We start from the raw sequence: 18,938 nt of genomic DNA, 5'->3' as shown, positions 1-18,938 counted from the left end.
ATAAATGATAAAAAATGATAACTCCAATAATTGTGACCACAAAGATTTTGTACTTTAGACTGTCCATAAGTAAAGTCATTATTTTAATTTTAGACGTTTTTACCACAATATTTTGTACCACAATATTTTTTTTAGTCGATAATTTGTCATAATGCCCATACCAACAAAAGTACTGCACGACCTCAAAACCATGGAGCTCCATCCTAGCCACCTGTAAAAATCATTGAAAACCTTAGCTCTATTGATTACTAGTCACCGTCCATCACACTGGTTGTCACCACTCCCACTGGCAATAACAGGTGAGCCACTGGCATAAAACCAGTAAAACATTGATTCCATCCATTTATTCTGGTAAAATCATGCTGCATTTTCATTTAACATCATCACATTCACTACCTTAAAACAAAGAATTGTCATTCAGCCCTATCAAGACAACAGCACCACATATTTGTAGAACTACCTGGTCTCAAACCTATGCTGCCCATAAAACTCTTTCTACAATAAAATGGCATCACTCGACAATCAATAAATTACCAACATTGTAAACACTCTGGCATTAAACTACCTCATAAGCATTAACAGAAGGCTAGCCTATCAGACACACACACAGATGGTTTTCACAAAAATGGAGTTGCATCCTGAAATGCCAGAGAAAACGGAAAGAAAGACTGAACACTGACAGCCTCTCAAAAAATAAAAGCAAATCATGTCCAGAATTTGATTTCCAAGTCCAATAACCTCCACCAAACAACTTTCTGGAAATTCTTCAGGCCACCACAACTGAGCCCTAAGCCCAACTCCCAACACTTTCTTAAATTAGACAAAGAAATGTGCATCCTTTTTTTCTTGGACAAAGTAAAGAAACTAAACTACATAAAACCCAATGTCAGAATTCAAATGTTGAAGAAAACTATTTCTTACTGCCATTCATTCTACACCATGAAACATATCTGCCATTGCAAGGCCAGATTATTGTAGTATGTTTGTTCCAGATCAAACTACTGGTTGCATTCCGTGATAGACCATTTTGTTTTACGTTCAGTGGAACAGCCAACTCCTATAATTGACCTAAGCTGGACTAGGACAACAGCATTTATCTGGGTCTGCCACTAAGGATAACCTTTTTCAGCAAACATTCAAATTGCTGGCTATTTGTTGGCTATTACTAAAGCTAGAATTCAACAAGTATGAGGTCACCTCACTCTCCTATGTTCGCCAGGATCAATCACGAGATACGTTTCACATCATTGGTTGTTGTCCATTGGGCTTCTTGTCTTCAACTTGGGCTCTCTGTCCAACATTGATAGATTTGATCTGGTTGTAAGGACTTCCAGTTCCAGACCATAATATTTTGGAACTCACTGCCAAACTGGATTCACAGAAAACAGAACCCAAAGCCTTCACAAACAGGCTATTCTCTCAGTTGTTGCTTCCACTGACCTTTTGTTCTCTCTCGAAAATGAAATATGACAATATATTTTAAAGAAGATGTCTACTGTACAAATATCAGTAATTGTTTTTTTTTTTCCATAAATCTGTTTATTGTTCTTTTTGTTAGTTTACATTTCTCATCTGGTCACAGTTGGTGTTTGATACAGTACAGTGTATTTTAGCGCTTAATAATCATATTGTTGCATAATTTTTAATACAGCGGTGTCTCAATTATACGATATTCACTGCGTTTTGTCTTTGCAATTGTTTTGTTGCTAATCACAGTTGCGGATCTTGTTGGGGTGACATTAGTGTGTCCCAAGTGTCAGATTATAACGTTTGGCTGAGAAGAAAACAGAGGGAGCAGATAGTATGATTTTGTATAGATTAACTTTAAGATATATGAAAGTGAAAGAAAAAGGGAACCAATTGTAACAATAACATTAGCCGATGTCCATACTTGTGTGATTGATTTAAATTTTGCCGTTTTCATGCCAGGTTAGGGGTTTATAGTGACGAATCTGTTAGCAGGTGGGGGAGAAGAGGTCTTTCGTGAAGGTCGTTCTTCCTGGCTATCTCGGTTATCAATAACTTAGTTTGCTCAGTTGTGCTATGTGTTGTACTCCGCTGTGCGATGTGGCCTTCCCATTTGTGGTTTTTCAGTTAGCATTAGTCTGATCTTTCCCCTGTCGGGTGTGATTCCGTATTATATAGTTGGGTTAAGAGGCCCTCCCAGTCGATGGAGATAGGGAATTCTCGTAGCTCCAGGGTTTCTTCACGTTTGAGTGCTAGGTTTTCTGCTCCCGCCCATATCCTGAGTGAGCGTCTCCAGGCCGGTATCAGTGGGGGGTCGGGAGACTTCCACCTTTGGGTCACCAGTCGTTTTGTGACAATTAATCCTAGATCTATGAAGCGTGTCTCTGCTCTGTGCTGCTTGCTTCTTGTGAACAGTCCTAAAATGCATGCCTCCCATGTGAAGGGTATTTGTTGTGTTATGCAAATGGTGAGGATGTCAACCACCGCTCTCCAGTAGGCGCCTAGGTTAGGGCAGGACCACACCATGTGTAGCATGTCTACACCAATCTCACGGCATCTAGGGCAGGCTGCATCTTGGCGGTTAAAGTATTTATTTACGCGTGCAGGCGTAGGCTCTGTTCACAATATAATACTGGATTAGTCTAAATCGCGAGTTACATGGTATGTTGAGGTGGCCTGAGATGGCAGATCTCCATTTTGGTATCGCGATGGGTTCACCCGTGTCAGTTTCCCATGCCATGCGTAGTGTATCATTTTCAGAGGCAGTTTGGATTCTCAAGGCATCCGCTAGCCAACTGACCTGATGCTGACCGCAGCCCACCACCTGCAGGTACTGGATCAGCAGGTGGGTGGGCGGAGGCGTTGTGATGTCACCCCACCTGGAACTCAAGGACCTCACCAGTGAGCAGTATAGAAGGAATTGGCCGGGCGGAAGCCCCATTTCTTGGAGCTTGGCAAATGATGATAGTCGGTTGTCGTCGTATATGTCACCCAGTGTGTGTAATTCTAGCTCGTGCCATGTATGCAGTTCTGTGTCTGACGTGATCCTAGTGCCCCTCGGTGTGCCCCCCAGTGCCAGAGCGGGTGCGACTGGAATAGACGGTTTCCTAAGGCAAAGCGATCTATGATAGCATTTATGAGCTGTTTTAAGGAACATTTGTTGTGGGGTTCGCAGGTGTGTGATAGGGTGAAATAGATGTTGTATTTGTTGGAGCGAGTATCGTCTTGTCTCTGTTGCTGTATCCGTCAGTTGTTTACCAGCCAGCCATCTGGATATCCATTGGAGTTGGGATGCGAGGTAATAGTGTTCCAGGTTGGGAACCGCAAGTCCACCCCTATCAGTCGGTAGGTACAGTTTTTTCAGGGCTACCATGCAGCGGCCATTGTTCCATATAAATTCTCTCAGCCCTGTTTCCAGTGTCTTAAAGAAGCCAGGGGGGACATAATGTGGTAAGTTAGAGAAGAAGTATAGGAGTCACGGAAGCACCACAATTTTTAGGAGTGCTATCCTACCCGCCACTGATAGTGGCAATGTTCTCCAAAAAGCCATTTGGGATCTGACTGAGGATGTTGCTTTTACTAAGTTACCCTCGAATATGTCTTCTTCGCTGTGGTAAACTTTAATGCCCAAATATCTAAAAGTATTTGGTTGCCAGGGGACTGGACTTTCAGCTAGGGTGAGTCTTGGGTTTGATAAGTCTGGATCGAATGGGAAGAGGTTTGACTTAGACCAGTTGACCCTAAGACCTGATATCTGCACAAAGTGCCGCAGGAGCGAGCCAACCCTTTGTGGAATCTGAGTAATATCTCTGAAATATAGTAAGAGGTCGTCGGCATATAGCGACACTATGTGTAAGCCGTCTCCCAAAGGTATTCCCTAGTTGGATCCCTCTTCGCGTAGGGCGGCCGCTAGGGGCTCCATTGCGAGTGAGAATAGTAACGGCGAGAGGGGGCAGCCCTGTCTCGTGCCTCTGCCCACCCTGATTGGTTCTGATATCTCGGGTCCTAGACCCACCCTTATCATTGGTCTGGTGTATAGTAGTTTAATTAGGCGGGTAAAAAATGGTCCCATGCCGTACTTTTGCAGCACTTTGAACAAGTAAGGCCATTCCAGAGAGTCAAAAGCTTTCTCCAGATCAAGGACTAGGCAGCCCGCCCGAGGCCAGGCTCGCTTAGCATATTCCATAACCCGGAATAGTCTTCTGATATTTTGGGAGGTGTCTCTGGCTGGTACAAATCCGTTTTGGTTGGGGTGTATCAGTTCTGGTACGCTTGGTGCCAGTCTTGTCGCTAATATCTTGGCTAGTATTTTATAATCAGTGTTTAGCATTGCCAACGGCCTATATGAGCCTATTTCCATTGGGTCTCTTCCAGGTTTGGGAAGGGAGACCAGTAATGCCTCCCTTTGTGTATCCGATAGGTGGCTCTCTTGCACAGCTGCCTCGTATACCCGGAGTAACTTAGGCGCTATGTGCACCGCATAAGCTTTATAGAAGTCGACTGGTATCCCATCTGGGCCTGGCGTCTTACCGGAATTGAGGTCTTTGATACTGGCTTTGATCTCCTCCAGTTCTAGAGGTGCCTCAAGAGTCTCGATCTGGTCATTTATTAGGTTTGGGAGTTTCACTTTGGTAAGAAATTCCACACTGGAGTCTTCTCCAGGAGTTATTCTTGTGGTACAGAGGGTTGTATAGTGTCTTATAAATTCAGTTTGTATCTCTGCAGGTGTGTATACTATTTCCCCTGTTTGTGAGCGGATTTCCATTATAGGTTTTCTCTCAGTGTCCTGTCGTATCAGCCAGGCCAGTAATTTACCTGCCTTGTCCACTGATGCATGAGTTCTCGCGGAGTGTGCGGTGTAGTTTAGGCATCTCAGACGCTCTAGTAATGTCTGGCGGTCTGTATGTAGTGCTGCTAGTCTCGCCTTTTCAATTTGGTTGTGAGTGGTTTCGTTTACTGACTGCGGTAGGGCCCGCTCTATTTGGGCCAAGTCGCGTTCAATGGTTTTGTGCATATTGCATTGAGTTCCCAGGCAGTGCCCCCGGATAAAGACTTTGAATGCATCCCATTCAATTAGTCCCGAGGTAGCCATGCCTTCATTGTGTTCAAAATATTCTAGAATTGCAACGCTTAATGATGCCCTAAAATCAGCATCTTCTAGGAGTTCTGGCCTCAGTTTCCACGTGAGGATAGGTGAGTGGGGTGTTCCCCAGCGCAGCCGCGCTGTCAGAGGGTTATGGTCTGAGTATGTGCGGCCCATGTATACCGGATTCTCCACCACTGAGGCAAGGTTCGCAGTGCAGAATATGTAGTCTAGGCGTACGTGTAAGGAATGCGGGGCGGAGTAGAAAGAGTAGGTTCTGTCCTTTCTGAGTTTTTGTTGCCATATATCTATTAGTTGCCAGTGCTGAGTCCAGCTTACCAGGCCTCGCGATGCAGCCACCACTGGGGATGTTGGCAGCGGGGGGAAGGAGCGATCTAGTTCTATGTCTTGCACGCTATTGAAGTCTCCCCCTAGTATCCACGGGAGTGTGCCCCAGTGTGCCAGGTGGTGTGTTAGGGTGTGCAGAAAGGTGTTTTGATCTGTGTTTGGGGCATATATGGAGCCCAGTATGATTGTACGCCCTGCCAGTTTCCCTTTGACGAGTACATATCTACCCTGCGGGTCTATGATCTGCTCTTCCACTGCAAAGGGGGTGCCTGCTCTAATCCAGATAAGTGTACCCCTGGCGTATGCAGAATATCCTGTCGCGTATAATTGCCCTCTCCAGCGCTGGCGCAGTCAGGGGATTTCCTGGTCTTTAGGTGTGTCTCTTGTAGGAGCGCTAGCTGAACTGAGTGTCTTTTAAGATAGGAGTAGATGGCATATAGCCGTTTGGGGGTATGTATACCTCTTACGTTCCAGGTAATTGTCGTGTATGTAGCCATGTTGTGAGTTTCAGGTCATTTTTCCCCTTTACCCACCTATGTCTCAACGTTGTGTTATTTTGTTAGTTTTCCGTTCCCGGTTAGAGTTTCAGAAGGTTGTGTATGGACATCGGCAAAAACAGAACTTAATTAATACTATCAGAGCAGTTAAACAACGGGTCACTGCCCAAACATTGCAACAAAGACAAAAACGTGCAGATGCATGTCTATGCATTTCGAAACTCCACTGATAAAAGTGTAGGGGTAGGCTAGATGTGCCAGGAGATGGTGTAGTCTTAGGCCTTGTAGACTGGCCAGGACGGATAATTAAGATGATAGGTGGGAGCGCCAGAGGGTCCCCCGGTGTGTACGTTCGTCAGATGGGAAATCAGTGACAATGTAAGAAAAAAAAGGGGGGTGGGGGAGAAGAAGGAGAGGGGCAGTTCAATGAGCAAAGCCCGCTCTTGTCACTGTCTGCACGTTTATAGTTCCTTGTAGATTGGCATAGGTATCTCTTAGCCGTGTTTGCTGTTCGCTCGCCCATCGGAGCGCCCCGTGCGTGTGTCACACACTGAATATCTCCTACGGGGTAGTGTGATTTTACATTGCACAGGAGTTTTTAGAAGATTTCGTCCGCAGTGGCCGGCGTCACAGGGGGTCCCTCAATAGGGCCCGATTCTGATAGACAGTCCGGTGTAGGGGATGATCGCTAGTCATTTGTGAGAGTTCCGTGTCCGAACCAGAGTTCGGGGGGGATGCGCCCATTGCTGTCACGGTGTGTGTCGCCTCCCTTCTTTCTCGAATTAGTTGTTCCAGGTCTGGGGCACATTTGGTTGGCTCTGTAAGGGTTGCGTTTCTTTTCCGGTCCCGTTTGCTACGGCCACGCCTGGCCCGAGGCGCTTGTTCAGTTCGCTCTGGCGTATCTCCCGTTGAGAGTCCTGCCGATTCAAGCCATTCCCAAGTTGCCTCCGGGGTAGGGAAGAAATGCGTTTTGTCTTTAGCCACTACTCGGAGCTTGGCTGGGAACAGTAGTGAGTAGTTTAGGCCCAGTGTTCGTAGCTTACGTTTCACAGGAAGATAAGAGTCCCGATCCCTTTGCACTGCTAAGGTATAGTCTGGGAACAATAATATTTGCATGTCGTCTATTCTGGGTGGTGGCGCTGCTCTTACCGTTCGTAGTATGATGTCTCTGTCCGCATGATGGAGGAGGCGTATTATGAATGGGCGCGGAGTGCTGCGCGGAGCGCTTCCCGGAGGTCTTGCGCGGGTCAGGACCCGGTGAGCACGCTCCACAGAGAAAAAAAGAGGTGAGCGTTCCATCTGGCACCAACTCTCGCAGCCAAGTCTCTGAATAGGTCGTCGGATCTCGGCCTTCCGCGCCCTCCGGTAGGTTCACCACTCGTATATTGTTCCTTCTGGATCGGCCCTCCGCGTCTTCTGCCCGTCGTTCCAATTCTGCCACTCTGGCTCATATGTCTTCCATTCCTGTTTTCAGCTGGGTGGTCACAGGCGTTAGGTCCTGTATTGTGGTTTCGATCTCCTTAGTTCTGTCTGATAGTTTGCGGTGGCCCACATGTAGGAGGGTGAGGTCGCTTGCCACTCTGTCTATCTTGGCTTCTAAAGACGTGCGGGCGCGCTCTAGTGAGTCTCCAATGCGCTCCACCGCAGCAAAGACCGCATCCAGTTTTTGGTTATCTTGTGTTGGGAAGTCTTGGGTTTTCCCAGATCTAGATCCAGAGCGGAGTCGCCCTGCTCCAGCCATAATTTAATTTGTTGGGAGGTTAGTTTAGTTTCTAATCATTACTCTGTACTCAGTTTGTTGACGCACACATTACATACTATGGGTTAATGTCCATTGGCGGGCTGTTGTGGGGGTATGTTGTGTGTTACCAGTTCCCGGCTATCTGGTGAAGGGGTTCCGTGCTGTTGGTCTTTTCTGGGTCTTCAGCGTAGTTTCCTGGTCGTGGGTAGGCTTATAGGAGATTGCTTTTGGCAGAGGAGTCCCAGTAATGCTTCGTTTGTCCCTCAGGTACAGCGAGTTGCATGGCCTCAGTGTTGTGCCTTCCCCGTTGGGATCCTGTGTTTGACCAGACAAGGGTCGGGCCCACTTGTCGGGGTGACGAGACCGTGTCCCCACTACAGCACGTGCAGCCCGGCTGGTTAGCGCCTCGCCCCAGGTCACTGCCACAAGGGGCCGCAGTCGGCCCGGGGTTCCCCCGCGTCGCCACAGAACCGCTCCGGGCGCCCCTGTTCTCGCGACCAGGCCCCACCACGGATGGCCGCCTAGTCCGGCCTCTTAGGCCCAGCCGCCAGCTCCCCGCCGAGTGCAAAATAAGTGGAGAAGGAAGAGAGCCAGGGGTGTCTTTGGGTATGTCGCGCAGTGGCTCTCTATGGGCCTGTGTTCGTTTTTCTTTCTGTTTTTTTCTCCCCCTTCCTTCCTCTGCCTGTCCCCTCCCTTGAAAGAGGTTGGCGGCCAGGGGGGTCTCCCAGCCCCCGTTTGTCATCTTAATAGGGCCCCTCTGCTCCTCCTCGCCGGTCCGTCGTGTCCTCCAGGGTCTCGCGGCTGATCCCAGGGCCCGGCCGCAGCAGAGCGCAGCGGGAAGACGGGGTCCCGGGCAACGCCCGCAGCTCCGACGCTGCCTCAGCAAGGCGCCTCGTTCTCTTTTATTTTGTGTAAAAGAGGGGGGGAGGGGGTGCTCTTCTCAACAGTTGTTTTGGAGCGTCTCCGACAGGAAGGTCAGCCGCGGCTCGGTCCCCGCGTGCGGCTCCGGCCGCCTCCTTCCGTTCTCGCCTCTCCCCTCTCGCCTCGTGGCGCGGCCCACACGGCAGCGAGATCGCCCAGGATTCCGGGTCACCGGGGGAGCGGCTCCAGCCCAGGGAGCTCTGCCGTGTCTCCCGGGTCTAGGCGACCAGCGCAGGGGGCCACGTTCTCCCCGCACCCCCACCCAGATGATGTTTTTTGCCGGTTGCGGCGCGGAGCTCTACAAGCTTGCGCCCGCCATTTTAGGTGGCTTAGCCACGCCCCACAAATATCAGTAATTGATAATGACAATCTCTCAGAAGGTGTTGAACAAAATCATTAATTCCTCAACCACATGCTTATCTTTGCCAAATAGTAAACATACACATTCAAATCAAGGGCAATATTATTAATTTATCACTGCTCTCCACATTATGATAAGCAATTTTATTTGTGACAAATTATGTATGTACTACAAAACACCTCAATAAACTCAGTTAGAGTTAATTGCTCATGGCCAACCTTCATTGCTTAGGGATAATCATGGAAAAATCAACCACATTCATCAACATTAATACTAAGCATTTGCAAGACTTATGATTAATACACAATATTGTTTCAGAAACCCACGCAGAGCCAGAAAATAGGCACACTTTGAGTTACTGACTAACTACTTCTCATGACCTGAAATTGATCTGCAAACGCTTCTCGATCTCTCACCAGGCTCTGAAGCCACAGATGACCCCATTCTCCTGAATCTTTTAGAAGCCAGAAGGTATTAATCTGGCTCCCGTTCTATCTCCAACACAGCAAACAAGCTTTTTTTGATGTACCTAGAGCAGTATTTGCCAGCTTGTGTTCCGGGAACCCCTAGGGGTCCATGAAGCCTCCTCAGGGGGTCCATGACTGCTTAGTAAATTAACTAATATTAACAGGCTCATAAAGTGTATATAAGTAAAGTGGCTAAATGTACAATTGACATTTTTTAAACATACTGCAAATATCAGGGAATTTTGAGTTGGAGGTTAAAAATGAAATTAGTATCCTCAGCTTGATCCGTGGGACAGTACAGGTGCTTCAAACAGAATATAGCATGGGGATGTGTGGCTTCAATTTAGTTTAGAAAAGCTTCAACCTTCCTATTTAAACAATCTGTTTTCATTTTATTTGTCAACAAATTAAATAAAATGTGTTACCATTTGTGTATGTCTTTGATGGAACACTTGTTTCTGTATTGTTTTGCAGATCACATCATCTACAGTGTTTAGGCCTGGGTCCCCGGGTTCCATTAATGACTTAGTAGGGTTGTTCCCGGAGTCCAATAATAATTCACTGGGGGTCCCCAGCTTCCAGTAATGATAAAGTGAGGGTCCAAAGAAGTCACAAGGTTGGGAACCACTTACTTAAAGTACCTGCTCATCTTCAGCCTTTACGTGCTATCTCTTTGCATGATAGTAGAGAAACACATAATCACTCTGCACAAATATGCTGTGGAAACCAGCCTAAACAGGGAAGCTGGGCACAGGGAGCAGAAAGTAAAGTAAAGTTTATAATAAGAGTAGAGGTAAGAAGGAGTCAGACCTTAAATGTTTCAAGATAATTGATAGAAAATAGAACTGGAGATGAAAAAAGTACCCAGTGGGGAGGTAAGACATGTAGGGAGTCTAGAAGGAAAAGAATGTTTAAAGAGAAGACAGGTGGCAGAATTAAAGACTGAATTTACAGGGAGAAGCAAGTAGAACAGTAAACAGTAGAAATAGTGGAACAATAGTCAATGTGAAACAAAGTAAGAATGCTAGTGAGAGTTTTGGTGACTGGAACATCAGAAGTGGGCTACTCTTGTGAAAATTGTGAAGTTGAAAGTGACAGGCATGATAACAGTGAGAAGGAGAGACATTAATTGATAGTGATACTGGCTTATGAACAAAGGTGGAAGGAGAAAGATGGAAGAGGTGAAAAGATTAGGAAAGAATGATGGGATGCTGAGGGGGAGAAAACAATGTTTGTTTTAGGTGGGTTTCATTGTAGTGCATAAGAAGACCTACCGGTTTACTGCCAGAGAAGATATCCAGGACTTTAAATTGCTCAATGGCAGGAATAAATGTTACTGCATCAACAAAGAGGTAGTAAATCTGGTTAAAACAAAACAATGATTCCCAGATAAGGTAAAGAAGAGAAAAAGAGGGGTAACTGGCCCAAAAGACAGAGTATGTGTGACCAGACTGATAAAGAAATTCCAGAAATGTCGAAAGGTGACAGACTGAAGAGTAGTACAGAATGGTCTACTGTATCAACAGGTAGCAGCAGATATAAAAGATGGAGAATATAAGAATATTTAGAGTGGTGAGTAAAGGGAAAATAATTAGAGAAGGCAAAATACCTCAGTTTTCATTGATTGGTATGTATGGAAGCTTCACGGACGTGGAGGGAGCAGCCAGTGTGAATTAAGGAAAGTTGATAGCTGCTGGTACACAATGTGTTCCAGAAGATTACAGGGCAAGGGGAAAGAAAAAAAAACAGAAATTAGGGGGCACTGAAGGATCGAGAGTGAGTTCTTTTGAGAACAGGGAGAATAATGGAGCGGTTAAAGGAAAGAAGGAGGACCCAGATAGAGAGGAAAGAAAAGGAAGAAAAGGATACAGCTCTTAGATGGCATAGGATAAGACATGGTGAGAGGGAACCACCATAGGGCTGACTCTCCTAGTGAAAATGTGGACTTCACAGTCAGAAATAAAAGAGAAGAAAGAAAAGGAATGCTTTGACTCACTGAAAGCAACTATTGTGAAAGGTGAAAGTTGTTTCTCGCTGTTGCTATGTAATAAAGGTATTCCAGGCTGCTCTTATATGGCTTTTAGAGATACTGTTCATGCAGTAATGGCTTTCTGCTCCAACGGCGAGCCGACAGCACAGCTTTGGGAGGTGATTATGGGGAAAGGCATAGAGGGTTGTGGGCAGGTGGCCAGGTGGCCAGGTTTTTTATTTTAGAAACAGGGATAAAAGGCCATGTTATGTAACGCTCCTCCATTTCTCCTCTGCCCTGCAAAAGTAGTAGAAAGCGGGGGCGAATGATTTTGGTGATCATGGTTAGCATGAAATTTTACATAGGTAAAACATTAATACTGGGGACCTTTTTACACCTCTGGGTTCATATTGACATCATAGACACCTTGAGATTCTCTCATTGTCTATTTGATGTCTCTCAGAATCCCTTGGTGAAAAACATATTGTTAATGATTGTTAACCGTCTATAATTCTACATGTTGCTGAAGAGACTTTAGAAGGAAAGCGGACAGAAGTGATTTTGTAGCTTAAGCTACAAGACCGGAGGCCACCATTGTACAATAACATTTTATTGCTGCCCCAACATGCAGCCCTTTAAAAAACAGTAACACATCATTAAGCATTAGAATGTTCAAGACATATAAACACCCAGTGCACATAGTCATCCTCCTCTTTTGATTGCTGCTCCTTGACAGATAAGTACTTCTATTATTTCTTGTATGTGTTAATTTATGGTTTATTGTTGGTATATACATTTTCTGTGTAATGCAGTGTTTTCCTTAAACCATTCCAATGTATGGATGGGCTTGGGGTGCTCTTTGGGTATTCTTTTCTATGTTCTACTAAAATGGATTTATCTTGTATATATGTATTTAACTGCTGTTCAAAAGAAGTAAATCCTCAGCTAACAGCTGTTCAAAAGGAGTAAATCCTCAGCTTCGGAATTTTATTCCCCGCATTATTTATATTGCTATTTTTCTTCCAGATCGTTAGCGCATCTATTAAATAATTGCCGGCAGGCCGTGTGTTTGACTCCTGTTCTGGGCACATTATTGTGTTTTTGCAGGCTGAGTGCAGTCGCTTTTGCTCAATGACCATGTCTACTTGGGGGCTTGTATGAGGCCTTTTTACCTCTGCAGTTGTTCATTTGGAGGTTGCCTGGTGGTGTTGCGTATAGAAGCATGTTACCAGGCAAGAAAGCCTATGCAAAAATTGAGGCCTTAAGTCCTCCGTTTGTTTTACACTTCAATCCTCAACGACGCGTTCCGCCTATTGCAGTGGACACAAACAAACGTCCAATTAGTTTCTGTTTTTGCTGGCAGACATAGGGGGTCATTAAGAGTTTGGCAGGCAGAAAAGGCCGCCCACCAAACTCCAGCGGTCAGGCTGCCACCAGTGCAGCTGTCTTCCTGCAGGCCCCAATAGGCGTTCCCCACAGGGTCAGTGGGTGGAAACTGGCCCAGCGGGGAACAGCGCACAACACTGACGCCGGCTCATAATTGAGACATCAGTAATGTTGCTGTGCATAGGGTGCAACACCACTGGTCGCGCTTTTCACTGTCTGCAATGCAAACAGTGAAAAGCGCGATGGGGCTGTCCATGGGGACCCATGCACTGCCCCTCCCAAGGGGCCACCTGCACCCCGTCTCCACCAGCTTTTACATGGCAGTGCAACCCAAAGATAAAAGCTGGTGGAGAAGGAAGTCGTAATCCCCAGGACGGCGCTGCATGCATTGCTTTTGTCATCATCTATGCAGGAAATGTCCTCAGATCGCTTACAGTACAGGGGCCTGCAGCGGTTAAAAGCTTGGGGCTTGAGGAAAAGCATAGGATATGGGGACACTCTTTCCCTATCTATAGATGCTCAAGAGGATCTGGAGTGGTAGTTAAAGAATCTAGGCCATCATTGGAAAGGTTTCCGACCTGGTCTTGGAATCGGATGCCAGCAACCTAGATTGGGGAGCAGGTCTGAACAGTTAAAAACAGGTTCAAGATGGTCCAAGAAGGAACAGTTACCCCATATAAATTGCTTGGAAATGTTGGCTGGGATGAATGTTTTAATGAGCTTCAAGGATCTATTGGCAAACAGTGTTACGCTGATTTGTTTCGAAAATTTCACAGCGTAGTCTAATTTAAACCAATTTGAGGTTCAAGGTCGAAGGCTCTGGCGGACCTGGCAAAACGAATTTGGTATTTTCGTAGTAATCACAAGATTGTGTTGAGAGCAACATTTTTTCCAAGCAGAATGTAAGGGCAGTTTGGAATTCCAGATACCTCAGGGACTTCAGCGATTGGAAATTGAAGCCAGAGGTTTTCAGTCTGATTCAGGGACTTTAGGGCCCTGGTCAAGTAAACTTGTTTTGCGAGCAGACTGGCTTAGCAGGTTTCGGGGTACTTCAGTTGGTGGCTGGATCCGGGAAATAGCAGTGGATGCCTTTCTGCAGAATTGGGGAAGAAAGGGATGTTATGCCTTTCCCTCCTTCTCCATGGTTCAGAGTACTGATGAAAGTAAGGTTGGAAGGTTACAGCATTATTCTGGTAACCCTCAAGTTTAATTCAAAGGGGTGAGAGAGCTCTCAGTGGTTGTACCCCAGTTGGTCCCCATGTCTTTAGGTCTTCTGATGGATTCAGACAGAGGGTAACATCCTTTGGCTCTATAAGGTAAATTGAACCTTCCTGTTTAGAAGATTTCAGGGGTATGGCCAGATATCCAGGCCGTTCAGGAGAAGCAAAAGGACTATTAAATGAATCTTGGGCCCCTGGAACTAGGAAGAGTACATAGGGGTGTTTGGAAGAAGTGATGTATTGGTGTATGGTAAGGGGTTTTGATTCAGTGGAAGCTCCTCTACCCGAGGTAGCCAATTACTTAGTGTTTTTGTATTATCCAGGACTCACATATAGGACCATTAACTACTATAGATCAGCTATTTCTGCTGGTCATGCTTTAATCAATAATTATGTGATTGGGTGCGACCCTCTAATAAGAAAGGTGACGAAAGGTGTAAGACTGAGGAGACCTCTTTGGGTTTGTTATTAATCACTTTGGGATTCCAAAATAATTTTCAAATTATTTAGTTCTTGGCCAGGTAACAGGTACCTTACTTTAAAACAGATTTCCATAAAGTTAGCTAGTTTACTTTGCTTAATTTCATTCAGAAGAATTTCTGATGTTAAAGCATTAGAAATCTCAAATAGGTTTTATTCTCCAGAAAGGGAACATTTTGACATTTGGAAGAGGACAAAAACAATGTCTGAATCCATTTTTTTATCCATTTTTCCATGAATGTTAAGAAGTTATGTTGGAGAGTTCTATAAAAGTTTATGAGAACAATATTTTAGAGTTTAGAGCACATCAAGAACATCAATTGCGTCTGTCATATGTTAGACCTTACAAAGCAGTGTCTACAGCTATGTTAGTCAGTTGGGTGCATTCAGTTATGAATGAGGCAGGTGTGGATCTTTCAAGGTTTGGTGCCCATTCTTCAAGAGGCGCAATGGCTAACAAGGTATACTGGGCAGCTGGTTCATTACCTGAGATTTTGAAAGCAGCAGATCAGTCACATGCTAAGATCTACTTAGGACCTGTGGAGCATGTAAGTTGTGCGGTGCTCGAGGGCTTTAAATGTCCATAATGGTAGCCTCTGGTATTTTAATGAAATGGTTATTCTCCAATTAAGATGCATAGAGAATATTGATTTAATCAAAGACAAAGGAGGCCAACATTACCCCACCATCCTCATCCTATATGGGAAAGATGGAAGACATGAAAATAAAAGTGAAATAATTTTTATGTTGGGATTACATGAGTGTTAAGGATCACATAGATATGTCCAAATGTTGTTGGATTCTTATTTTTTCTTAACCTATGATTTGTATATGGATCACTTTGGAGTTTTTGTATTTTGAGATAATTCTTAATAGAAGTTACCAGAAGAAGGTGTTATCCTGTTTTGTTGTAGCCTAAAAGAGGATGATAACTATGTGCACTGGATGTTTATATGTTTTAAACATTCTAATGCTTTATGATGTGTTGCTGTTCTTTAACGGGCTGCATGTTGGGACAGCAATAAAAGGGTATTGCATAATGTTAGCCTACGTTGTCTTTAATGAAACCAAGGTTCTCTCTGCATCTTAATTGGATAATCATCATTCCCTTCTATAATAGCACAGAGAAGCTTAGTAATACATTTAAACAAGGACTTACGAGAGGAAGTATTCATTATACATTAAAAGTATTAACCAGCCATAAAAAGGAGCACAGCAGTAACTTATATCTGGAGAATGCTCCAACATTCTGCATTCTAAGGGAGGTCAGACATAAATAGATACAAACAAACTACAACGCACTTCCTTTCCCAAACAACTTCCTATGCCCTGAATTCGAGAAGCTGTGTACACAAATTTAAAAATGAATACATTAGCATGTTATTGAGAGAGCACAACATTTATTAATTAGTTGGTGGCAGACGTGGCATATGGCAATTAATAAATCTGCAGTTTCAAAAGCTTAACAGAAAAAATAACTTAGAAATGAAAACGTGCACAGTTTAAATAGTAGTGGACATTTGTGCCTACTACTTGTACTTTGACATCATGAGTATTGTTGAATTAAATAAAGAAAAATAAATACATGTTAACAACTGTTCAGACATAAGATGAATAATACTTGAAAACAAATCATTTGCTTTGCATATTTGATTTGAATTTATGGGGGTGCAATTTATTAACGTATTAATGTATTATTGTGCATATAGGCTTTCTTAACATGACTAGACCGGGAAGGTTCATTTTGCTAGCAGTCATGCAAAATTCTATATGTTTATTGTATCTCCTCTAACCTGAATTATTTCTCTAGGAAGCAACTGTAATGTTGCATGTCCTATTGTATTCCAGGAGAAGAGCATGTTTCACGTTTAGTTAATGTAACAATATTTGTTCTAGCTGTCAACTGGAGCAGGAAACTACTGCACTCATGTGAAAGAATATTAGCTTGGTTTATTGTGTGCCATGGGAAAAGAACTGCAAGCAGCAGATTATTAGAAAATGTAATATTTTGGAAGAAACCTGTAACCGGAGGAAGATGACAACGCACTTATGCTGAGAATACTTCAAAATGTAACAGAACCTGGTGGTACCATCTGCAGTGATTGGATGCTGAACTCAATGACCAGAATGTGCCCACCTGAAGGACCAATCAAATGGATTTTGGTTATTGTAATTAGTGAAGAACTCTGAAACTGAAGTTAGTTCGTCTGGAGACCCCCTTTTAGTCAGTTCCCATCTGAACCCTCTGAAAGTCAGTTCTTTGTTTGCTTACGTCTGTTGGCCCATTCTCTTCTCTCAGTTTCCGGTTGAGTTTTCTGATCATAGTCTTAATTGTCCTATTATGTTATGGGGTTCAGTACTAATAAGACCAACTAATTCTCAACTGCTGATTTGTCCTATGTGCAGCTCATGTTCTGCACTGTCCTGATGCTGCTATCAACTGATACCGCAGGAAGGTGATCGCTCTGTTCGACAAATTATCGCTGTCTGCTGTCTCATGAGGTGAGGTATAACTAAATGTGGTTTCTTGTTTTCCCTTTTAGCTTAGTCACTTACACCAGCATATTTTTGTAGTGAGTTAGTTTAGTTAGATGTTTTCCAAATTATTTTTGTCTTCTTTTCTTTTTGCTATTGCTAGCATGTGTAAGCCGGTTCCCACACATGCAAGTCTCAATTCTGGTTAGAGTTAGGAATGGCCGAGCTCTGAAACTGATTGTTAAAACTGTATTTTGATGACTTACTGATATCACCATCATCTGCTTTGAAATCTGATAATAATGTTCATATTGTGTTGTTGCTAATCTATATCATTCTTTTGGAGTGTCTAACAGTACTGATGTTTAATAAGTTGAATCTTTTCAGACATTTTGGTCAGTCTATGGTTTTCATGTATGTTTATTCCTTAGCGCACAATTTATGTGAAAATGACTTTAGGATTGTAATAGAGCTTTGAAACTTTATTCCACTTGGAGTCTGATTTAGAGTTAAATTATTATTGGTGGTTAAAACGTGTTCATGGTAAAATGTCATTGATTTGTGATTGAATGTTTCTGACTACTACCTTCCTCACCAAGTCCAAAGCTCTGGTCGACCTCAGAGGGTGAGAGATTGGCACTGATGGTGTCTCACCTGTGCGGCTGTGGTTTCTGAACCCGAGGCTGGAAGAAGACTTCATCAGGCGTGCCAGCAGTTTTTGGTAGCAGGGGATTGTTATGTCTTGTGGGGAGTAGAGTTAGAATTGCCCACACTGTGAGTTGTTCTTTAGTGTAGTGTAAGGGTTGATGAAATCACAGCGTTGGTTTCCAAATGTACGGTAAGTGTTTTGAGTAGGATTTTGCGCTTGCAGTGCTTTGGATGAATTGCGGTGAAGTGTGATGTATGAGTGAATTAGAGAGTTTGCGTACTCCAAGGTAACTGAGTAGCGAACTTACGCACTCCAAGTGTGAGAGTGGGGAATTGGCGTACTCCAAGTGAATGTGGCGTTTTGTGCTCAAAAATTGCCTTGTGGCTTGTTGTCCTAATGGGTTCTGGGAGGCCTAAGACTCCAGAGTAGTATTGTACAAGTGTATGGAGACACTTGGTTAATTTATTGTCTGCAGGTGAGGTGTTGGTCAAATGAGCACCAGTAGTATTTCCCTTGGGTGAGTGTGTTGTTGCAGTAACATATCTAGAGAATGCTTCAACATTCTGAATTCAAAGGGAGGTCAGACATAAATAGATACAAACAAACTACAACACACTTCCTTTCCCAAACACCATTCTATGCCCTGAATTCAAGAAGCTGTGTACACAGAACTAACAATGAACGAATTGGCATGTTATTTACTAAGACAACATGGTCAGGGTCCAACATCACAGGTCTCACATCACATTGGACCTGATTTAGTACTTGGCAGAGGGTTGATCCATCACAACAGTGACGGACATCCCGTCTGCCAAAATCTAAATCCCATAGGATTTAATGCGACTTCGATTTCGGCAGATGGGATATTCGTCACAGTTGTGACGGAGTAACCCATCATCAAGTTCTAAATCACGCCCATAATCTTCAATCTTCTGGGGACCCTTCTGCATTCTAACACTTTGTCCTAACGTGAAATTCTGCAGCACACCAGTGCATTTTGTTTACACTCTCCACACCTCTTTCGCAAGCATGGCTTGCATAAGCCCTAATGACACACTTTGGCCCAGACAATTTAGATAACCTTCATGGTCTTCTCTTCCAATGTACCACGTATCAAATCTCCCAAATTAACTTTTCTTCATCTAGCTCCTGTTTTTCTCAGGTGCCTGTTTTTGTATTTCATTTGACAATCTTTCACTAGAATTGAAATCTTGTCGTTCTTACAGCTCATTACATCCATGCAGGACACACTTGAGTGAACAGAATTTTTCCTCTCTGAAACAAGGAAAATGAAGACTCCTCCATTATTGAATGTGGGGAGTAATTCAGTAACGTCACAACATTTTTACCACCTCTCTCTATGCTAATCATTCT

At 44.1% G+C, this 18,938-nt stretch overlaps 1 protein-coding gene across 1 annotated transcript in view; it reads right to left on the bottom strand.

The window, feature by feature from the left end:
* CDNF (cerebral dopamine neurotrophic factor) overlaps positions 1–18,938 on the bottom strand; it is a 277,752-nt gene that overhangs the window by 121,003 nt on the left and 137,811 nt on the right. The gene's annotated exons all lie outside the window — the stretch shown is intronic.

This window comes from Pleurodeles waltl, chromosome 4_1, assembly GCF_031143425.1.
Source record: "Pleurodeles waltl isolate 20211129_DDA chromosome 4_1, aPleWal1.hap1.20221129, whole genome shotgun sequence".
Classification (NCBI taxonomy): Eukaryota; Metazoa; Chordata; class Amphibia; order Caudata; family Salamandridae; genus Pleurodeles; species Pleurodeles waltl.
The sequence above is the reverse complement of the archived record's forward strand: the minus strand, read 5'-3'. Positions and strand labels throughout refer to the sequence as shown.